Source organism: Chelonoidis abingdonii, chromosome 9, assembly GCF_003597395.2.
Source record: "Chelonoidis abingdonii isolate Lonesome George chromosome 9, CheloAbing_2.0, whole genome shotgun sequence".
Taxonomy (NCBI): Eukaryota; Metazoa; Chordata; order Testudines; family Testudinidae; genus Chelonoidis; species Chelonoidis abingdonii.
Window position 1 is genome coordinate 15,290,328 of NC_133777.1, and position 16,071 is coordinate 15,306,398.

Here is a 16,071-nt window from a genome sequence, read left to right on the forward strand (position 1 = left end):
AAAGAGGAGAGAGATTACGAGGAGTAGGCTAGGTCGGTGTGCATTATGTGAGGATATGTTTCAGATTGGCAGGGTGTCTGTGGGGCGAGGACGGGCCTGCCCAAGCCGGCAAGGCCGTGGAAGGGTGGGATCGATGGTGTCCAGGATGGGTGTGTAGTCGCCTGATGAGCGTGGGGATGGGTTGTAGGGCTGGGGACTGTAGGTGAGTGGCCGAGTGAGCGTGTCTGGTTGGTGTTCTTTGCTTGGGTTGTGTTCTGTGGCAGTAGGAGGCTTCGGGTGAACACGGTCGCCGTGGGTGTGATCGTGTTCCGTTAGTTCCGTCGTGCGGGGATTGTAGTTTGGAAAGGTCGTTAGTGGACGATTTGTAGTGTTGGCGTGTCTGAGGGGGTAGGGAGCAGATGCGGTGGGTGGTACCGCTGTCAGGTCTTGTGGATGTAGGACGGATGGATCGTTGTGATGTCTCCCTGGGGATGGAAGCTGGAAGCATGTAATGGTTAGAGGCGATAGGCGGTCGGTAAGGTTTTTGGGGTAATATTGGGTGGTGGAGAATTTGACGCATGGGCACGTATTTGCGGAGCCGGGGTGGTGGCGGAGGGGCAGTGCTATTGAATGCGAATAATTCCTGAATTCGTGGAGACTCGTGTAGAGGTGCCAAAGATGTGGTGGCCGTTGCAATGGAGGAACCGTCCAGCTAGTACGCAGCTGTGATCTGATAGTGCGGAACCAAGCCAAAAATTTCCCTGATGGTGGTTGCTCGACGCGGGGTCTCGCCCAGAAAACGCGTTGCCCTTGGGGACCCTCGAAGACTCAGATGCCGTCGTGAGGCTTACCCTAGAGAAGTGGAAAGTAACCCCCCTGCCCCGTTGCTCTCTTTTACTCCGCCCCGAGGCTTGCTGCCCTCCATGGGTTAGTCCTGTGGATAAGATTACTGTGAGCTTAAACTCGCTGTGAATTACAAATCAGAGAGGGCAATGTACTCCGCCTCTTCTTTTCCGCCCTCGCCAGTCTGTGTCGAGAGAGACCGGGTAATGCCGCACAGGGGGATGTCTATCTCCTAGTGAGCCTGCACTTAGGAATTAGAAATATCCAGAACGAGTGGAGAAAAAAGAAAAGCTGTTCAGAAAAATTAAATGATAGAAAGAAAGAAAAGAAAAAGTCTCTTTATCAAGATGAACAGAGAATACAGGGCAATCTTAAAGAAAAATAGATAAAACATCTCTATCAAAAAGAAATACAATTTAACCATCCAGCAACTGACACACGCATGTAAATACAGAAAAGATAACAAGCTTTTTCTAAGCCTTTGTACGCACACCACACTTGGAATAGGAAGATAGAAGCTGAAGATGAAATCCCACTCGAGCCAGAGACGAGACAAAAGACACGACAAAGGACACACATCTCCAAACATTCCCCGTGGAGCTTTGAAAAAATCCGGTGTCCTGATTGGTCCGCCGGTCAGGTTGTGGTTACCCCTGGCGTGAATGATAGCATTAACTCCTTAATTACTGTTTAGACAATGGGTGTGTAATGACCGTCACTTATTGGGCAACCGTGTGTCAGAAGTGGACCGCCGCTGGTAAGATGTCGCAGGGCTGAGTGTGATGGTGGGGTGGGAAGCTGTGGAATATGCGGTGTGAAGATTTCCAGGCTCCTCCGCATGGTCCGGAATTGAGGAAGAGATCAATCCAATGAGCAGTAGGTAAGATGAAGGGGCGTGAGGGACTAAAGCTGAGGAATGTGGTCAGCTTGCACTGAAAAACAGGCATATTGTGGGCCATGGTGGGTCCCATATGCAGTGCCTACTGATCTGGAGATTATATGATTGTCATCAAATGGAAACATAGTTTGTGTCGAGGATAAAGGCACAGAGCGACAGCCAGTTGTGCCGTTTCGCACATCAGGGATACTGTTCACTGACCAGCTTTGTATCCATCGTGTGTGTGGGTAGGGTGTTGTGGAGAGAGCCTAAACATCCTGGTGGCGTGAGAATGGTTTGTTCTGGAATGGTCACCAAGCAGGTAGTTGCCTAAGGAAGATCAGTGGTGCACGGAGGAGAGGCTGGGAGAGCTGGTGTACAGAGCTGAGCAGAGAGTCCACTAGATGCCGAAGACAGTCTTCCGAGTGAGAGTGCCCTTGCACGCGAGATGAGGGGGGCGGGCCAGTGAAGGTTGGCTGGTGTTTGTTGGATGCTGGGTAGTAGATATGAATAACCCTGGTGGGCGTCGTAAGGGGTATGGTTTGAGGGTGTGTCGGGTTAGTGTAGGGGAGTGTCCTGAGTGTTGAATGTGGTAGGTTCTGAGTGTATGTCTTCAGTGGGAATTGAAGGATATGTGCCTGTAGAATTGTGTGATTGGGAGAGTTGTGCTGACTGCCTGGTCCGTTTGTAGGTGGCAGAGCCGGCTGTTATGATGGACAGACGAGACGCGAGCAGTCTCCTTTGATCAAGCCTTTGATGATAAAGTGCGCAGTGTGGTTCTGGGCTTGTGGGAGTGGGATTGCATTCGGCACAAGCGGTTAGGTTAGAGGCGAGAAGGCAATCACAAATGTTCTGGCCTGTGTCAGCGTTGGCGGAAAGCATGTCGAATGTCATATGGTCCAGACTGGCAATTCGAAACGCTTCAGAGGAGCCATTGTGGAGTTCTTGTCTTCTTGTGCGTGTTGGTGGGGAGGTGACTTGTGGTTTGTACAGTGGCTGTTTCAGTGTTGTCCTGAAATGTAGGTTCTTGTGAGTCGGTAGATTGGGCGGAAGTAGTGGGCGTGCCAGTATTGCCGCAGAACTAGTAGTGTCATGGTTGGTGGGTGGTGGCCAGGCAGAAAAGGAGAGTCCCCGGAGAGTGAGAGCATGGAGCGTGTCTTCTGGTCTGAGGGTGTCTGGAGAATGATCCACATGCATTCAACGTCGAGGCCGTTGGGGGTGGTCAGGCCAGTCCTGCGCGCTACGACAAGCGCTGCCGAATCTCTAAAACATATTCTCAACCAGGTAGACTGTCCACACCGCACCAATAGTAGGATACTAGAAGCTCAGGAACAATCATACAGACAAACCTCGATGCCGGAGTCTGCGCCACGATATGCTACGGACCACACGACCAGTCACAGGACCTAACGCGGATTCAGGCTCAGCAGCCTACAATACCGGGTTCCATTCACGGCTGCACGGTCCACCAAAGGTGGGAAGGTGTACGCTCATCGAGTATGCCAGCAAGCGCCCGTGCTGCTATGGTAACAGTCGGCCAGGAACTGGACAAGTCGTTGTGATGGAGAAAAGGATAAATGACACAGAATCAGGATAGGTTACGAATAAGCAATGACATAAAACCTGTAGGAGACCTCAAAACCTCCTGACACAATACTATAGCAGGACTTAGGTGTCCATCCTGCAGCAAAAACTTCAGGACCAGACTTCAAGAGAGAACTGCTGAGCTTCGTTCTTCTGCAAATTTGACACCAATCGCTCAGGATTAAACAAAGACTGTGATGGCGTGGCCATTTCAAAACAGTTGTCTCGTCCGCTTGGTTTTTTCACGACCTCAACTTCTAGAACAGGCCTCGAGTCCTCTGATGAAGCTGAACCTGTGTCGATTAAGGTCTCTAGCTTGGCTTGCATAGAGTGATAGCCTGCCCGCTCTGGAAAGTTTCCACTCATGCACGAGTCTGACGAAGTGGGTATTCACCCACGAAAGCTCATGCTCCAAAACTTCTGTTAGTCTACAAGGTGCCACAGGATTCTTTGCTGCTTGTGCTGATTAAACAAGATTGCCATTCAAGTAAACAGCATTACAGTATGAAGTACAGATAATTTTCAAATATGCAAAAATTACAAGCATATGTAATGTATTGGTTCATGTGTCTCTCTCTGTATTGGTACTGCTCTCTGTTGCCCATAATAAATCAAACCTACTGTGGCCAGGTCTACACTACAGAGTTAGGTCAATGTAAGGAGTTTACGTTGACCTACCTCTGCAAAAGTCTACACTACAGCATTGCTCCTGCCAATGTAAGTTCCCCACTACACCAACCTAATAACTCCACCTCCACAAGAGGTGTAGCACTTACATCGATGTAGTTAGGACAATTTAGTGTTTGTGTAGACACTGCATTATGTATATCGCCTGTCAGCACCACATGGAGCTCTGAGCTGATAGCCTGACTGTCCGGTGCTGAGAGCCCAGTCTGTCGGCTCTGTGCCAAGCCCGGGTTCTCAGCTCCCCATACTGCTCCACTTGTTACTCTTGGGGGAATTCTGTGCCAAAAAAATTAAAAATTCTATGCCAAAAAAAATTATAAATTCTGTGCATCATATTTTAAAATTATGCAAAATTCTGCATATTTTATTTGTCAAAATAACACAGTATAATCAAACCAGTTTCAATTTTTTTTGGTAATTTATTACAAAATACCTGTCAACAAGTATGTCTATAACAATACAGATAACAAAAAATATGCAGGAAATATTTTTTGACAAATAGATTCCTCACGAGCCATATTAATACAGAACTTTGAGTAATAATTAATTTAAACTACAATACAGAAACGTATTTTCCATACCCCTCAGAAGCAGTGCAAAGGCTTCGGGCAGTCAGGGTAATGGAGGAGCTGAGGGAGAGGGAAATAATTGCTGGAAAAGGGCCAGGGAGTGAACCTGGATGGTTGTTGTGAGTGGGTGGGAGAAGTATGGAACAGATTTTTTTCTGGGGAGTCGGTGTTGTTAGGGAGTCGGGGAGCTTCCCCCATGAAGATCCTTAGCCTCTCCCAATCAGTCAAGCACATCTGCCCTTGTCCCCATGTGTCCCAACACCCTCTCCCCATTCCCATATCTCCGTGTACCCCCACTCAGCAATCCCTCCTCCCGTCCCTAAGTGTCCCTGCACTCTCCTCCCCATACTCATCCATTTTCTTATTCCCATCTGTCCCTGCACCCTCACTCAGCCAATCACATAGCCCCCACACCCCTCCCCATCCTCCTTGTGTCCCCACACCCCCATGCACCCCCACCCCCATTATCCCTGCACCCACACTCAGCCACTCCTGCTCCCATGTGGCCCTGCACCAAAACTCCCATTCAGCCCCCACCCCAATCTGTCCCCCTCCATTTGTCCTTCTGAATCCCACTCTATACGACCCCTCCAGCAGCCTCCTGTGTCCCACGCTGTCCATCTGCCTATATTCCACGCCTCTTCACCTGGCCCCTCTCATCCTTCCTCATCAGCCGCTAACGGCTATGGCCAATGAGCAGGCTGCCCTCAGTTCTGGCACCACAGCAGCTGCCCCTTACACAGATGAGCTTTATCCTTATGGTAGAAAGTTCCATTGTGCCAGGGGAGCAGAGGTGTGGACCACAGTCTTCATCCCAAAAGTTCAGGTGATCTTTTAGATATGCTGGGTCTGGGCCATTGAGAGCAAGACCTTGAACTTGACTTTATATTGTATTGGAGCATTTGTAAAGCATTTTGACACATATTATCTAAGTGCTAAGTAGTATTAAGAAGGAAAACATTTACCAATAAAATAAAGACAAAACCACAGCATTGATTCTGATGTACAGCACACAGTTACATCTTGTAAAATCAGGTGCTATATGCAGAAGAAGGTGGTTCTAGAGGTGACCTTCAAAAAAAAAAAGGGGGGGGGAGTGCGATGGACTTTCACTTTTTTTTATTTGTAATCTACAAAGAAGGCATGAAAGATTTTTCTACTGTTTGTTTGGAAGGTGGTTTTCTGTTTGTTTTTCCTATTAAAAATTCAAATTATGTCTACCTCATTTTTCCTGGAAACCTTGTAAATGACTGAAAAATTATTAGATTTATAATGTTATGGACACCATCCAAGTGAAACTTGATTAACTGATAAGGAAAGTTATTTGTATCCATACTGTTTAAAATTTGTTGGGTTTTTGTTTAACACCTGTTTAATTCAAACATCTAATAGACAATTGGGAGAAAAGGTCTTGTGGTAAAGATTTAACACATCTGCCCCTTCATTTCAAGGCTGAGAGTGTTAATCTTCCTCTCTGAGACATGCACTGCATTTTTTAGCAAAACCAGGGAAGACCAGAATTTAAATTCCTGAAATTTCAAAAGTAAAAAACTAAGCAACAAAAAAAATTTTTTTTTGAGGGCGAACAAAAAAAAGTCCCTTTCAGATCTTTGTTCAGCATAAAAAAGAAAAATAGGCACAAGCATTTTTTCCATTATAGGTCACCTTCAAGAGAAGACAAAGGTCATTAGAGCTATAGTAAAGAAAGACAAAATAGAAAATCAGAATCAGACAGCACTGATTCTTGACAAACGCACAATTTAGTGGAGAGGTTGGCAAGAGTAGGGAAAAGGTTAAAAGACACAGTTTTTACCCCTTATTTATATATATTTAATTTATATAAACATATTTAAGTTGTGCCCATCCAGAGTTCTGTACCAAGCTATACAATTTATATTTATTATGGAAAAGTGTGCTAGATGCCTCACAGTACAAATACAAGACATGATCCCTGAAGATCTTGACCAATGCTCAAATCTAAATCCACAGAATAAAACCCTCCAAGGTCTCCTAAATCCCCCCACTCCTACTCCTCCACTCAGCTGTCCTTTCATAAAAAGCCTAGGAGACCAGACTTTGCAGCATCCCCAGCTGTTTGACAAATTTGCCCGATGATGGAAGTAAATTCCACAAGGCTATTGGTATTCCATACAGGTTCCACACGGCTACAACTATAGCCTTAATCATAATATTTGGGTTAATATCTCACACAAACTGATAAAAGTGATGGTCTTGAACTTGCAACCTTTACTCAAAGATGTAATCACACTGAAATCAAAGGGACTACGACTCGCAGGATTGGTCCCATATAATTAACATTCCCTCTTATGGGGGAAGGGATAGCTCAGTGGTTTAAGCATTACCCTGCTAAACCCAGGGTTGTGAGCTCAGTCCCTGAGGCAAAATCAGTACTTAGTCCTGCTAGTGAAGGCAGGGAGCTGGACTCAATGACCTTTCAGGGTCCCTTCCAGTTCTATGAGACAGGTATATCTCCATATATTTATTTTTATCTTTTTACATACACCTCTACCCCAATATAACACAGTCCTCAGGAGACAAAAAAATCTCACCGCGTTATAGGTGAGACCACATTATATCAAACTTGCTTTGGCCCCCCCATTCCTTGTTCCCTGACCGCCCCCTCCAGAGACCCCCCTCCCTAATCACCCCCAGGACCCTACCCAACCCCCCTGTCCCCTACTGCTCCAACCCCTATCCACCCCCTCCACCCCTTGACAGGCACTCACCAGCAACAGTGGGAAGCAGAGCAGCCCGGCCCCAGGTCGCTTCACTCCGCCATCTTGCTCCGCTTCCCATTGCCGGTGAGTGCAGGGAGGTTGGGGAAAGGATGCCCTCCACTCTGCTTTCCTTGCCTCAGCCCCAGCTGTATCAGTGGGGGGCAGCTGGGGAAAAGTCCTGCACTCACCTGTGGCAGGAAGTGGAGCGCCACGTCTGGGAGCTGGCGGAGTGGAGCTGGCTGGGGCTGGGCTGCTCCACTTCCCACCACCGGTGAGTGCAGGGAGGTTGGGGAAAGGACACCCACTGCACTCACCTGCGGCAGGAAGCAGAGCAACGCGGCCCCAGCCCGCTCCACTCTGCCACCTCCCAGCTGCAGCGCTCTGTTTCCCGCCGCAGATGAGTGTGGGCAGGTTGGGGAAAGGATGCCCTCCATACTCACCTGCAGTGGGAAGCGGAGCACTGAGGCTGGGAGCTGGCAGAGTGGAGCAGGCTGGGGCCGGGCTGTCCACTTCTGCTGCTGCTGGTGAGTGTGTGTGGGGGGATCCCTTCCCCCAAGCCCCCTCCTCCGAGCCACACGGATGGGGCCAGGGTGAGGGAAGCAGAGCAGGCTGCTCCCGGCCCCACCCCGCTAATCTCCCAGGCCACTCTGAGACTGCGGGGCCCCCACAAGTGCCCTCCCACAGCTCCTGCCCCCCAGACCCTGAGAGGGGAGCCCCTGACTGCCCCTGAGACACTCTGCTCCTTAACGAACCCCTTGGCCCCAGCCTGGCTCAGCACCCTTAACACGCTGCTCAGAGCAGCGTTTCAGAGCTTCACCACCTTGTATGTGAACCTGCCTTACGTCAGGTCACGTTATATCGGGGTAGAGGTGTACTAACCTTTCTTTGCTTTCTTTGTCCTTGCCTATACTTTATTTCAGTTGAAGTGTGAATGGTATTGTAATTCATTCTGTTAAGTGTTTTAAACTATAATGTACACAGGTGCCAACTTTCCAAAGTGCCAGGAGGTGCTCAACCTCCAGTTCTGGAAAAGCTGCTGGAAGAGGTGGCCAGTACATCCCTTGTCCCGCTCCACTTCCAGCAGCTTCCATTGGCCTGGAGCAGCGAACCGCGGCCAGTGGGAGCCGCGATCAGCCGAACCTGCGGACGCGGCAGGTAAACAAACCGGTCCAATCTGCCAGGGGCTTTCCCTACACACGTGGCATCCCAAGTTTGGGAAACACTGATATAGAAGATACAGTAATAAGGTGATAAGGGATAGTCAGCATGGATTTGTCAAAACGAAATCATATCAAACCAACCTGATAGCTTTCTTTGACAGGGTAACAAGACTTGTGGATGGGGGGAAGCAGTAGATGTAGTATATCTTGACTTTAGTAAAGCTTTAGATACTATCTTGCATGACCTTCTCATAAACAACTAGGGAAATGCAACCTAGATGGAGCTACTATAAGGTGGATCCAAAACTGGTTGGAAAACTGTTCCCAGAGAGTAGTTATCAGTGGTTCACAGTCATGCTGGAAGGGCATAATGAGTGGGGTCCTGCAGGGATCAGTTCTGCGGCTGTTCAATATCTTCATCGGTGATTTAGATAATGGCATAGAGAGTACATTTATAAAGTTTGCGGACAATACCAATCTAAGCAGGGTTGCAAGTGCTTTGGAGGATAGGATTAAAATTCAAAATGATCTGGACAAACTGGAGAAATGGTCTGAAGTAAATGGGATGAAATTCAATAAAGACAAATGCAAGTACTCCACTTAGGAAGGAATAATCAGTTGCACACATACAAAACGCTGTTGCAAAAAAAGTGAACAGCATTCTAGGATGTATTAGCAGGTGTATTGTAAGCAAGACACAAGAAGTAATTCTTCCGCTCTACTCTGCACTGTTTAGGCCTCAACTGGAGTATTGTATTCAGTTCTGGGCGCCACATTTCAGGAAGGATGTGGACAAATTGGAGAGAATCCAGAGAAGAGCGACAAAAATTATTAAAATTCTAGAAAACATGACCTATGAAGAAGGTTGAAAAAATTGGGTTTGTTTAGTTTGGAAAAGAGAAGACTGAGGGGGGACATGATTTGCAAGTACATAGAAGGTTGTTGTAAGGAGAGAGAAAAATTGTTTTTCTTAACCTCTGAAGCTAGGATAAGAAGCAATGGGCTTAAATTGCAGCAAGGGAGGTTTAGGTTGGACATTAGGAAAAACTTCCCGTCAGGGTGGTTAAGCACTGGAATAAATTGCCTAGGCAGGTTGTGGAATCTCCATCATTGGAGATTTTTAAGAGCAGGTTAGAAAAAAACCTGTCAGGGATGGTCTAGATAATACTTAGTCCTGCCATGAGTGCAAGAGACTGGACTAGATGACCTCTTGAGGTCCCTTCCAGTCCTATGATTCTATGTAGAATATCCCTCCATACTATCCCACTTATTCCCCACCCCTTTCACATACACACACAATTAATTCTAGAAAATAAACCCTGGTCTTCACATTTTTGCTGTAGTCGTCTTTTAAAAGAATGGAAGCAAAATCATATATTCCTATAGCAAAACTTCTACCCGTGTTAATAACAACACTTGGAACTACTAAAACAGAAAGTATGTTTTTAAATCTAATTTATTTTCCCCCAATTTATATTGTTTATTTTTTGAATTTCTCTTACTGTGAACAGTATTTGTAGTTAGTTTCTTTCTTTCTGACATGATAGCACAATAACTAATGTTTGGGCTGGAAATACTGATGAGGCATGTTTAATCAACACAATAACTGGTTTACATCTATTAAAATCAGCAAGCAAATAATAAATATTAATAAATAATACTTTCCCCAAAACGTTTATAAAACCTAAATTTAATCTAAACTGCCTGATAGTTTAACTATGTATTTCTTAGGGTGTTTTCTTTAATTAAAAACAAGTGGCTAGTGGTTTGTGTTTTTAGAAATCAGAGAGGAGCAGGAACCTTACGTAGTCCTCATCAGCCATCTGTATCAAGCTACACAAGCAGCTAATGGGACCACCATTTTCTCTGGGGACTATTCAACTTGAGAAGTCAGCAGATAGCAAATTGAGAAAGTGACTAATTAGAATACTTTTGCAGGACCCTGTAATTGAACATTACAACTAATGGCTTGTGACTTTTCATGGAACATTATACAGGTTCAAAATGGGTATGCTGGTTCACTTTAATGTTCATACTCAACAGATTTTTTTATTTTTTTATTTTTGGTCTTCCCAAGGGAGCTTACTGTGCCCTGTCAGAAACCTTCATCCTTCAGTGTGCCTGCTCTGTGATATTGTAAGTCTTTGAAAATGCTGCAGTTAAAAAATCTGAATTCTTCTGTCAGCCCAGAGCTGTGATTGCACAGATCAAAACAGCCATTAGCTGTTTGAACTGTAAGGTTTCCATCTAGAGGTCATAGGTTTTGGGACCATCTGCAGAGTGGCATCAGCAGGATCCCATTTATCCATGCTAGCCATCAGATGTGTATGTCTCAATGTACTGGTGCCTTACCTCGAATTTTGGAAGCTGCCAGCTGAAATATTTTATTAAGTCCCCTTCAAAACTCTAAAATAACATTTACAGCTAAAAAGAAAATCCTCACTAAGAACATATTATTTTCTGTACCATCCCTCCACTCATTTCACTGAATTCGGGAATTCTCTTCAAATGGAAGAGCTTCTTCCTTCATGTCTATTGTTATATTGCTGTAAGAAGATAGTAACAGACAGATGTCATTGCTGTAAGTTAGTTTTGTAAAATAAATGCTTGTACACTAAAAGCCTGTTGTTTTGTATACAACTGGAGACTTCGGTGTAGCTGGACAATAGAGAGATACTTAAACTGGCTCTACCTCCACAATCTGAACAAATATCTTTGAAGAATGCTCCTCCATTTAAATTATCTTCAGAGAATACTGCTAATTTTTAGTAATAATTATTGTTGATATATTGCAATATTCTGTGGTGTTTTAATCAAGGATAATATTACTGTCAGACTTCTAAAATGAACACTTTTCTGTAACAAATTGAAATGACCAAATCAACAACTAGTAGGCCTTTAAAATGGATCATATTACTTTGTAAAGCTGTAGCATTGTGAAATTACCATAGCTGTATGGACATACAACAAACTGCTGTTCACAACCTCCTGTTGCAGCTTGCCAAGTAAAAAACTTTTCTAACTGCCATTCAGTGGGTCCAAATTGAATTCGAGTTTCCACAAAGTTGAGAGGATGAAAGTACTGTGGAAGCCATTTACTTGGCTCTCAAAAGAACAAAGATGTACGCTATGTCACTCAGCAGTGACTGCCAACCAACCAAATCCACCCTCCAAGAGGCAGTAACTAGGTCAATGGAAAAATTCTTCCATCGACTAGCACCATCTACGGCTATCCATCAGGGCCGCCCAGAGGGCTGCCCAGGGCCGCCCGGGGAGGGACAAGTGGGGCAATTTGCCCCAGGCCCCGCAAGCCCTGGCCCGGAGGGGGTCCGGGTCTTTGGCGGCATTTTGGCAGCGGAGGGCCCTTCAGTGCTGCTGAAGACATGAAGTGACTGAAGGGCCCTCCACTGCCGAAATGTCCCCAAAGACCCGGACCGCCAGCGGGTGAGTAAAAGCGCCGCAGCTCCCCCGCTTTTCCCCGGGTCCCCTGAATCCTCTGGGCGGCCCTGCTGGGACGTAGGTTGGCTTAACTACATTTTTCAGTGGTGTGAATTTCTCAGGAGTGTGGGCTCTGGGGTACAGCTGGGGATGAGGGATTTGGGGTGCAGGAGGGGGCTCAGGGATGAGCCTGAGGGGTTCAAAGTGTGGGAGGAGGCTCTGGGCTGGGGCAGAGGTATGGGAGGGGATGAGGGCTCAGGCTGGGGGTGCAGGCTCTGGGGTAGGGCTGGGGCTGAGGGGCTTGGGATGTAGGAGGGGGCTCTGGGCTGGGGCCAAGGGGTTCAGAGTGTGGGAGGGGGCTATGGGCTGGGATGGGGTTGGGATGTGGGAGGTGGTACAGGCTCTGTGCTAGGGGTGTGGGCTCTGGGATGGGGCCAGAAATGAGGGGTTCACAGTGTGGGAGGGGGCTTTGGGCTGGGGCAGGGAGTTGGGATGTGGGAAGGGGTGTGCGGTGCGGGATCTGGGAGGGAGTTTGGGTGCGGGCAGGGGTTCTGAGCTGAGGTGAGGGTTGGGGCACAGGATAGGGTTCGGGGTGCAGGCTCTGGCAGAGCTGAACTCAGGCGGCTCCCAGGAAGTGACGACATGTCCCTCAGGCTCCTAGGTTGAGGCATCCCTCCCCCCCAGCACTGCAGGCACTGCCCTCCCCAGCTCCCATTGGCCACATTTCCCGGCCAATGGGAGCTGCAGAGCTGGCGCTTGGAGCAGGGGCAGTGCGTGGCACCTTCATGGCTGCCCCTCTGCCTAGGAGACGAACATGCTGGCTGCTTCCCAGGAGCTGCATGGAGCTGGGCAGGAAGCCTGCCAGCCCTCACTGCGCTGCCAGCTGGACTTTTAACAGCCCAGTCAGCAAGCTGTCACTCACAAAAGGCTGTGCAGATCTTTATAATGATCTCTTGTTCTTTTCCTACAGGTTCTGGTTAACAAACAGTTAAAATTGATATTTAAATTATTGTAATTAATCTGAATTAAAACCCTATAGGCATGTCTACACTTTAGCTGGGAGGTGTAATTCCAGGTCAGATAAACGTACACATGCTAGCTCTGCTTCTTGAGCTACTGAGCCAAAAATAGCAGTGCCCCAAGCCACTGCAGTCACACTGCTATTTTTAGCATTCTAGCTCACGTAGAGCTAGCGTGTGTATGTCTAACCAAGCTGGGAATTACAGATCCCAGGCACAGTGTAGATGTACCCCTAAAGAGGAACAGGACAATTCTCCTCACTGCCTCTGAGCTATTGGTTTCAGGCTCTCTGCAAATTCATACATATGTCACTGCATTGGTTACACAAAGACTAGAGACTGAAGAATGAAAGCTGAGAATGCTATATTCTCAAACAAACAAAAAATATGTAGTTTTACACCCAGCATGATCCACCCTAGTTTAAGCCCCATTCTCCACTCTTTGTGAACCCCTCAGAACCCCATTATCTGCTTTGTATGTCTGTGTGTGTGTGTGTGAGAGAGAGAGAGAGAATGAAAACTATGCCCCATTTTGTTCAGTGCATCTGTAAGTATGCTAAACTCAGAACCCCATTCTCTTCAGTAGCTGACATCTCTCATTGTTTTCAACGGGACTGAAGCCAGGATGCCATCAACAAAGGTTAGGAAACTTGACAGGAAACTGTGAGGGGGCAAGGGAATGCGAGGAGGAGGAGGGAGACTCAGGGGGCATAAGGGAATGTGGGGAGCAGGAGAGAGTCTGAGGGGCATGCAGGGGAATGTGAAGAAGGCAGAAAAGAGACTGTAGGGATGCCAAGGGAATGAGTGGACTAGCAAGAACATAGAAGAGGGATGTTGGGGAATGTGCAGCAAGAGAGAGATTGAGGGGATGCAGGAGAATAGGGTGGGTCAGAGACAGAGAATGTAAGTTGTAGGAAACTGATGGAAAGGAAGGCAAAATATAGGGGCAAGTGAACGTGAAGCGCAGATGAGGAATAGGAGATTGCGAGGGAGCATGAAACAATCAAATCTGAAAAAAAAAAAAAAGCTATTGGTGCTCTCTGCCTGCATTCACAGTAGTTAAGCGTATATATTCAAACAATCAAGATGCATGGTCTCTGTGTTCTTTGGGCTCAGCCTAAAGAACTGAGGCTTGGTCCTCAGTTATATCAGCATGGATACATTTGTCAGGGGTGTGAAAAAATACATACCCCTGACTGACATAGCTAACCCAACAAAACCCCCAGCATAGACACAGCTATGCTGATAGAAGGGGCTTCTGCTGACATACCTAATACCATTTATGGAGGCAGTGTTTCCACAAAAAAACGCCTTGGTGGTGTATACTGCAGCTACATTAGTGAGTTATGCTGACATGGTTATGCCAACATAGTCTCTTCCTAGTGTAGACATAGCCTGAATAGCAGCCAAATACACCAGTGAGCTGTGCCCAGGCTGGCTTCTGAAGCTTCTGTGCTCCACTGGGCTTTCTGAACTTGACCTGCTCTTACGGAGCACCAGTAAGGCTACAACTTAGTTATCCGTAGTTTTAGTAAAAGTCAGGGACAGGTCATGGGCAATAACCAAAAAGTCACGGGCTGGTAACCTGTCTATGACTTTTACTAAAAATACCCTAGTCCAGGGCCCCATGCCGCTGGGCATAGGGTGGCCTAGGGTCCCCCCACTGCTGTTGCTGCTCTGGGCAGGGGGCAGCAGCCTGGGCCCTGCCACCGCTGCTGCTCTGTGTGGGGGTGGCCCAGGGCCCATCCACCTCCGCTTCTGCTCTGGGCAGGTGGCCGCGGCCCAGGGCCTTGCTACACCACGTGGGGGGAGGCCTGGGGCTCCACCACTGCCGCTGGGGGGCGGGGGGCACATCCCAGGGTGCCACTGCTGCTCCCGGACCGCTGCTCCAGGGCAATATCCGGGACCAACTGCCTGGGGCCGCCTGAGCAGCAGCCGGAGCGGCTGTTCATGGGGCCGCTCCAGCTGTTCTAGCGGCCCTGGGATCAGCCACTGCAGAAGTCACAGAGGTCTCAGAAAGTCATGGAATCTGTGACTTCCATGACCTCTGTGAAAGACTCACAGCCTTAAGCATCAGATACCCCACTGGGCTCTGCTAAGGCTTGGTCTATACTACAGAGTTAAATAAACTAACTAGTTTATTGGGGTTGGCTACTCTTTTGGGGAAGGAGGAGCTCACTCATTTTTGTGTCAAAAAGGTAATTAATTGTGGATTGTAGATATTCCTAATATGATCCTCCCTCTCTTTTCTTACATGCTTTGATGAGTAGTGAAATAGCTGACATTTAAATGTATTTTGACAATGTTGACATGAAAACAATTTTACTTGAGCATCTGTGTTAGAACCCTTTGAAATAAATGGTGCAGTTCACACATCACAGAGCTATTGTCTCAGGTTGAGTTAGCTTAAAAAATGTGACCTGAGTGTATGCCATCAACTGTAAGCACTTGAAACTTCCTTTTAAAAGAAAATAAAAGCTTAGATTTTGGAGTACAAGGTAGCAGCATGAAAAAGATGCTGTTACATCTAGTCTGAGCCCTGAATGGAGGCAAAATGTGAGGTTAACTGGGAGGAAGGCAGGACAGAGATACAGGAGAAGGAGAGAATGGTAGCTTCCCAGCTCAGCGTTTACGAAAAACTAAGTGGAATCCTCATCCAAGTAGGCAGCAGGGAGCCCTGCATGTATGTATGTGTATTTAAGGCTGAATTATAAACCTGAAATGATACAGTGTAAATTGGGGATAGATGGATCACTTCAAAGGCTTAAAAAACTGAACACAGATGTTAAAAGATGTGATTTCTTTTAAAAGCTCATGATTTTAAAAGTTAATCATTATTTTCAAGGGGTATTAGACTCACTTTTGTCTGGTTGGGGTTGGCAATAGCTTTTTTCCTTAGCACGTGCTTGCAGTTCCCTGCAGCTCACACAGTTCCCGTAGTTTAATCATGGCCTGTTAACAGGTATTTACGATTCCATGCTGACCGTACAAGTTGGCGACGGTCCCTAGCGGCGTGTTTGCGGCCCAATGTTGCCTTTGTACTTTGGTAACGCTCCCTTAATCGGCGTTTGCGGCTCCCTGAAGCTGCAGCCCTTTGCGCTCCCTAGTCCAGGCCCTTTGAGGACAGGGCCTGGGCCGGGTCGCTGCAGCACCCCCTGGCGGTTCTCTCTGGAGGCG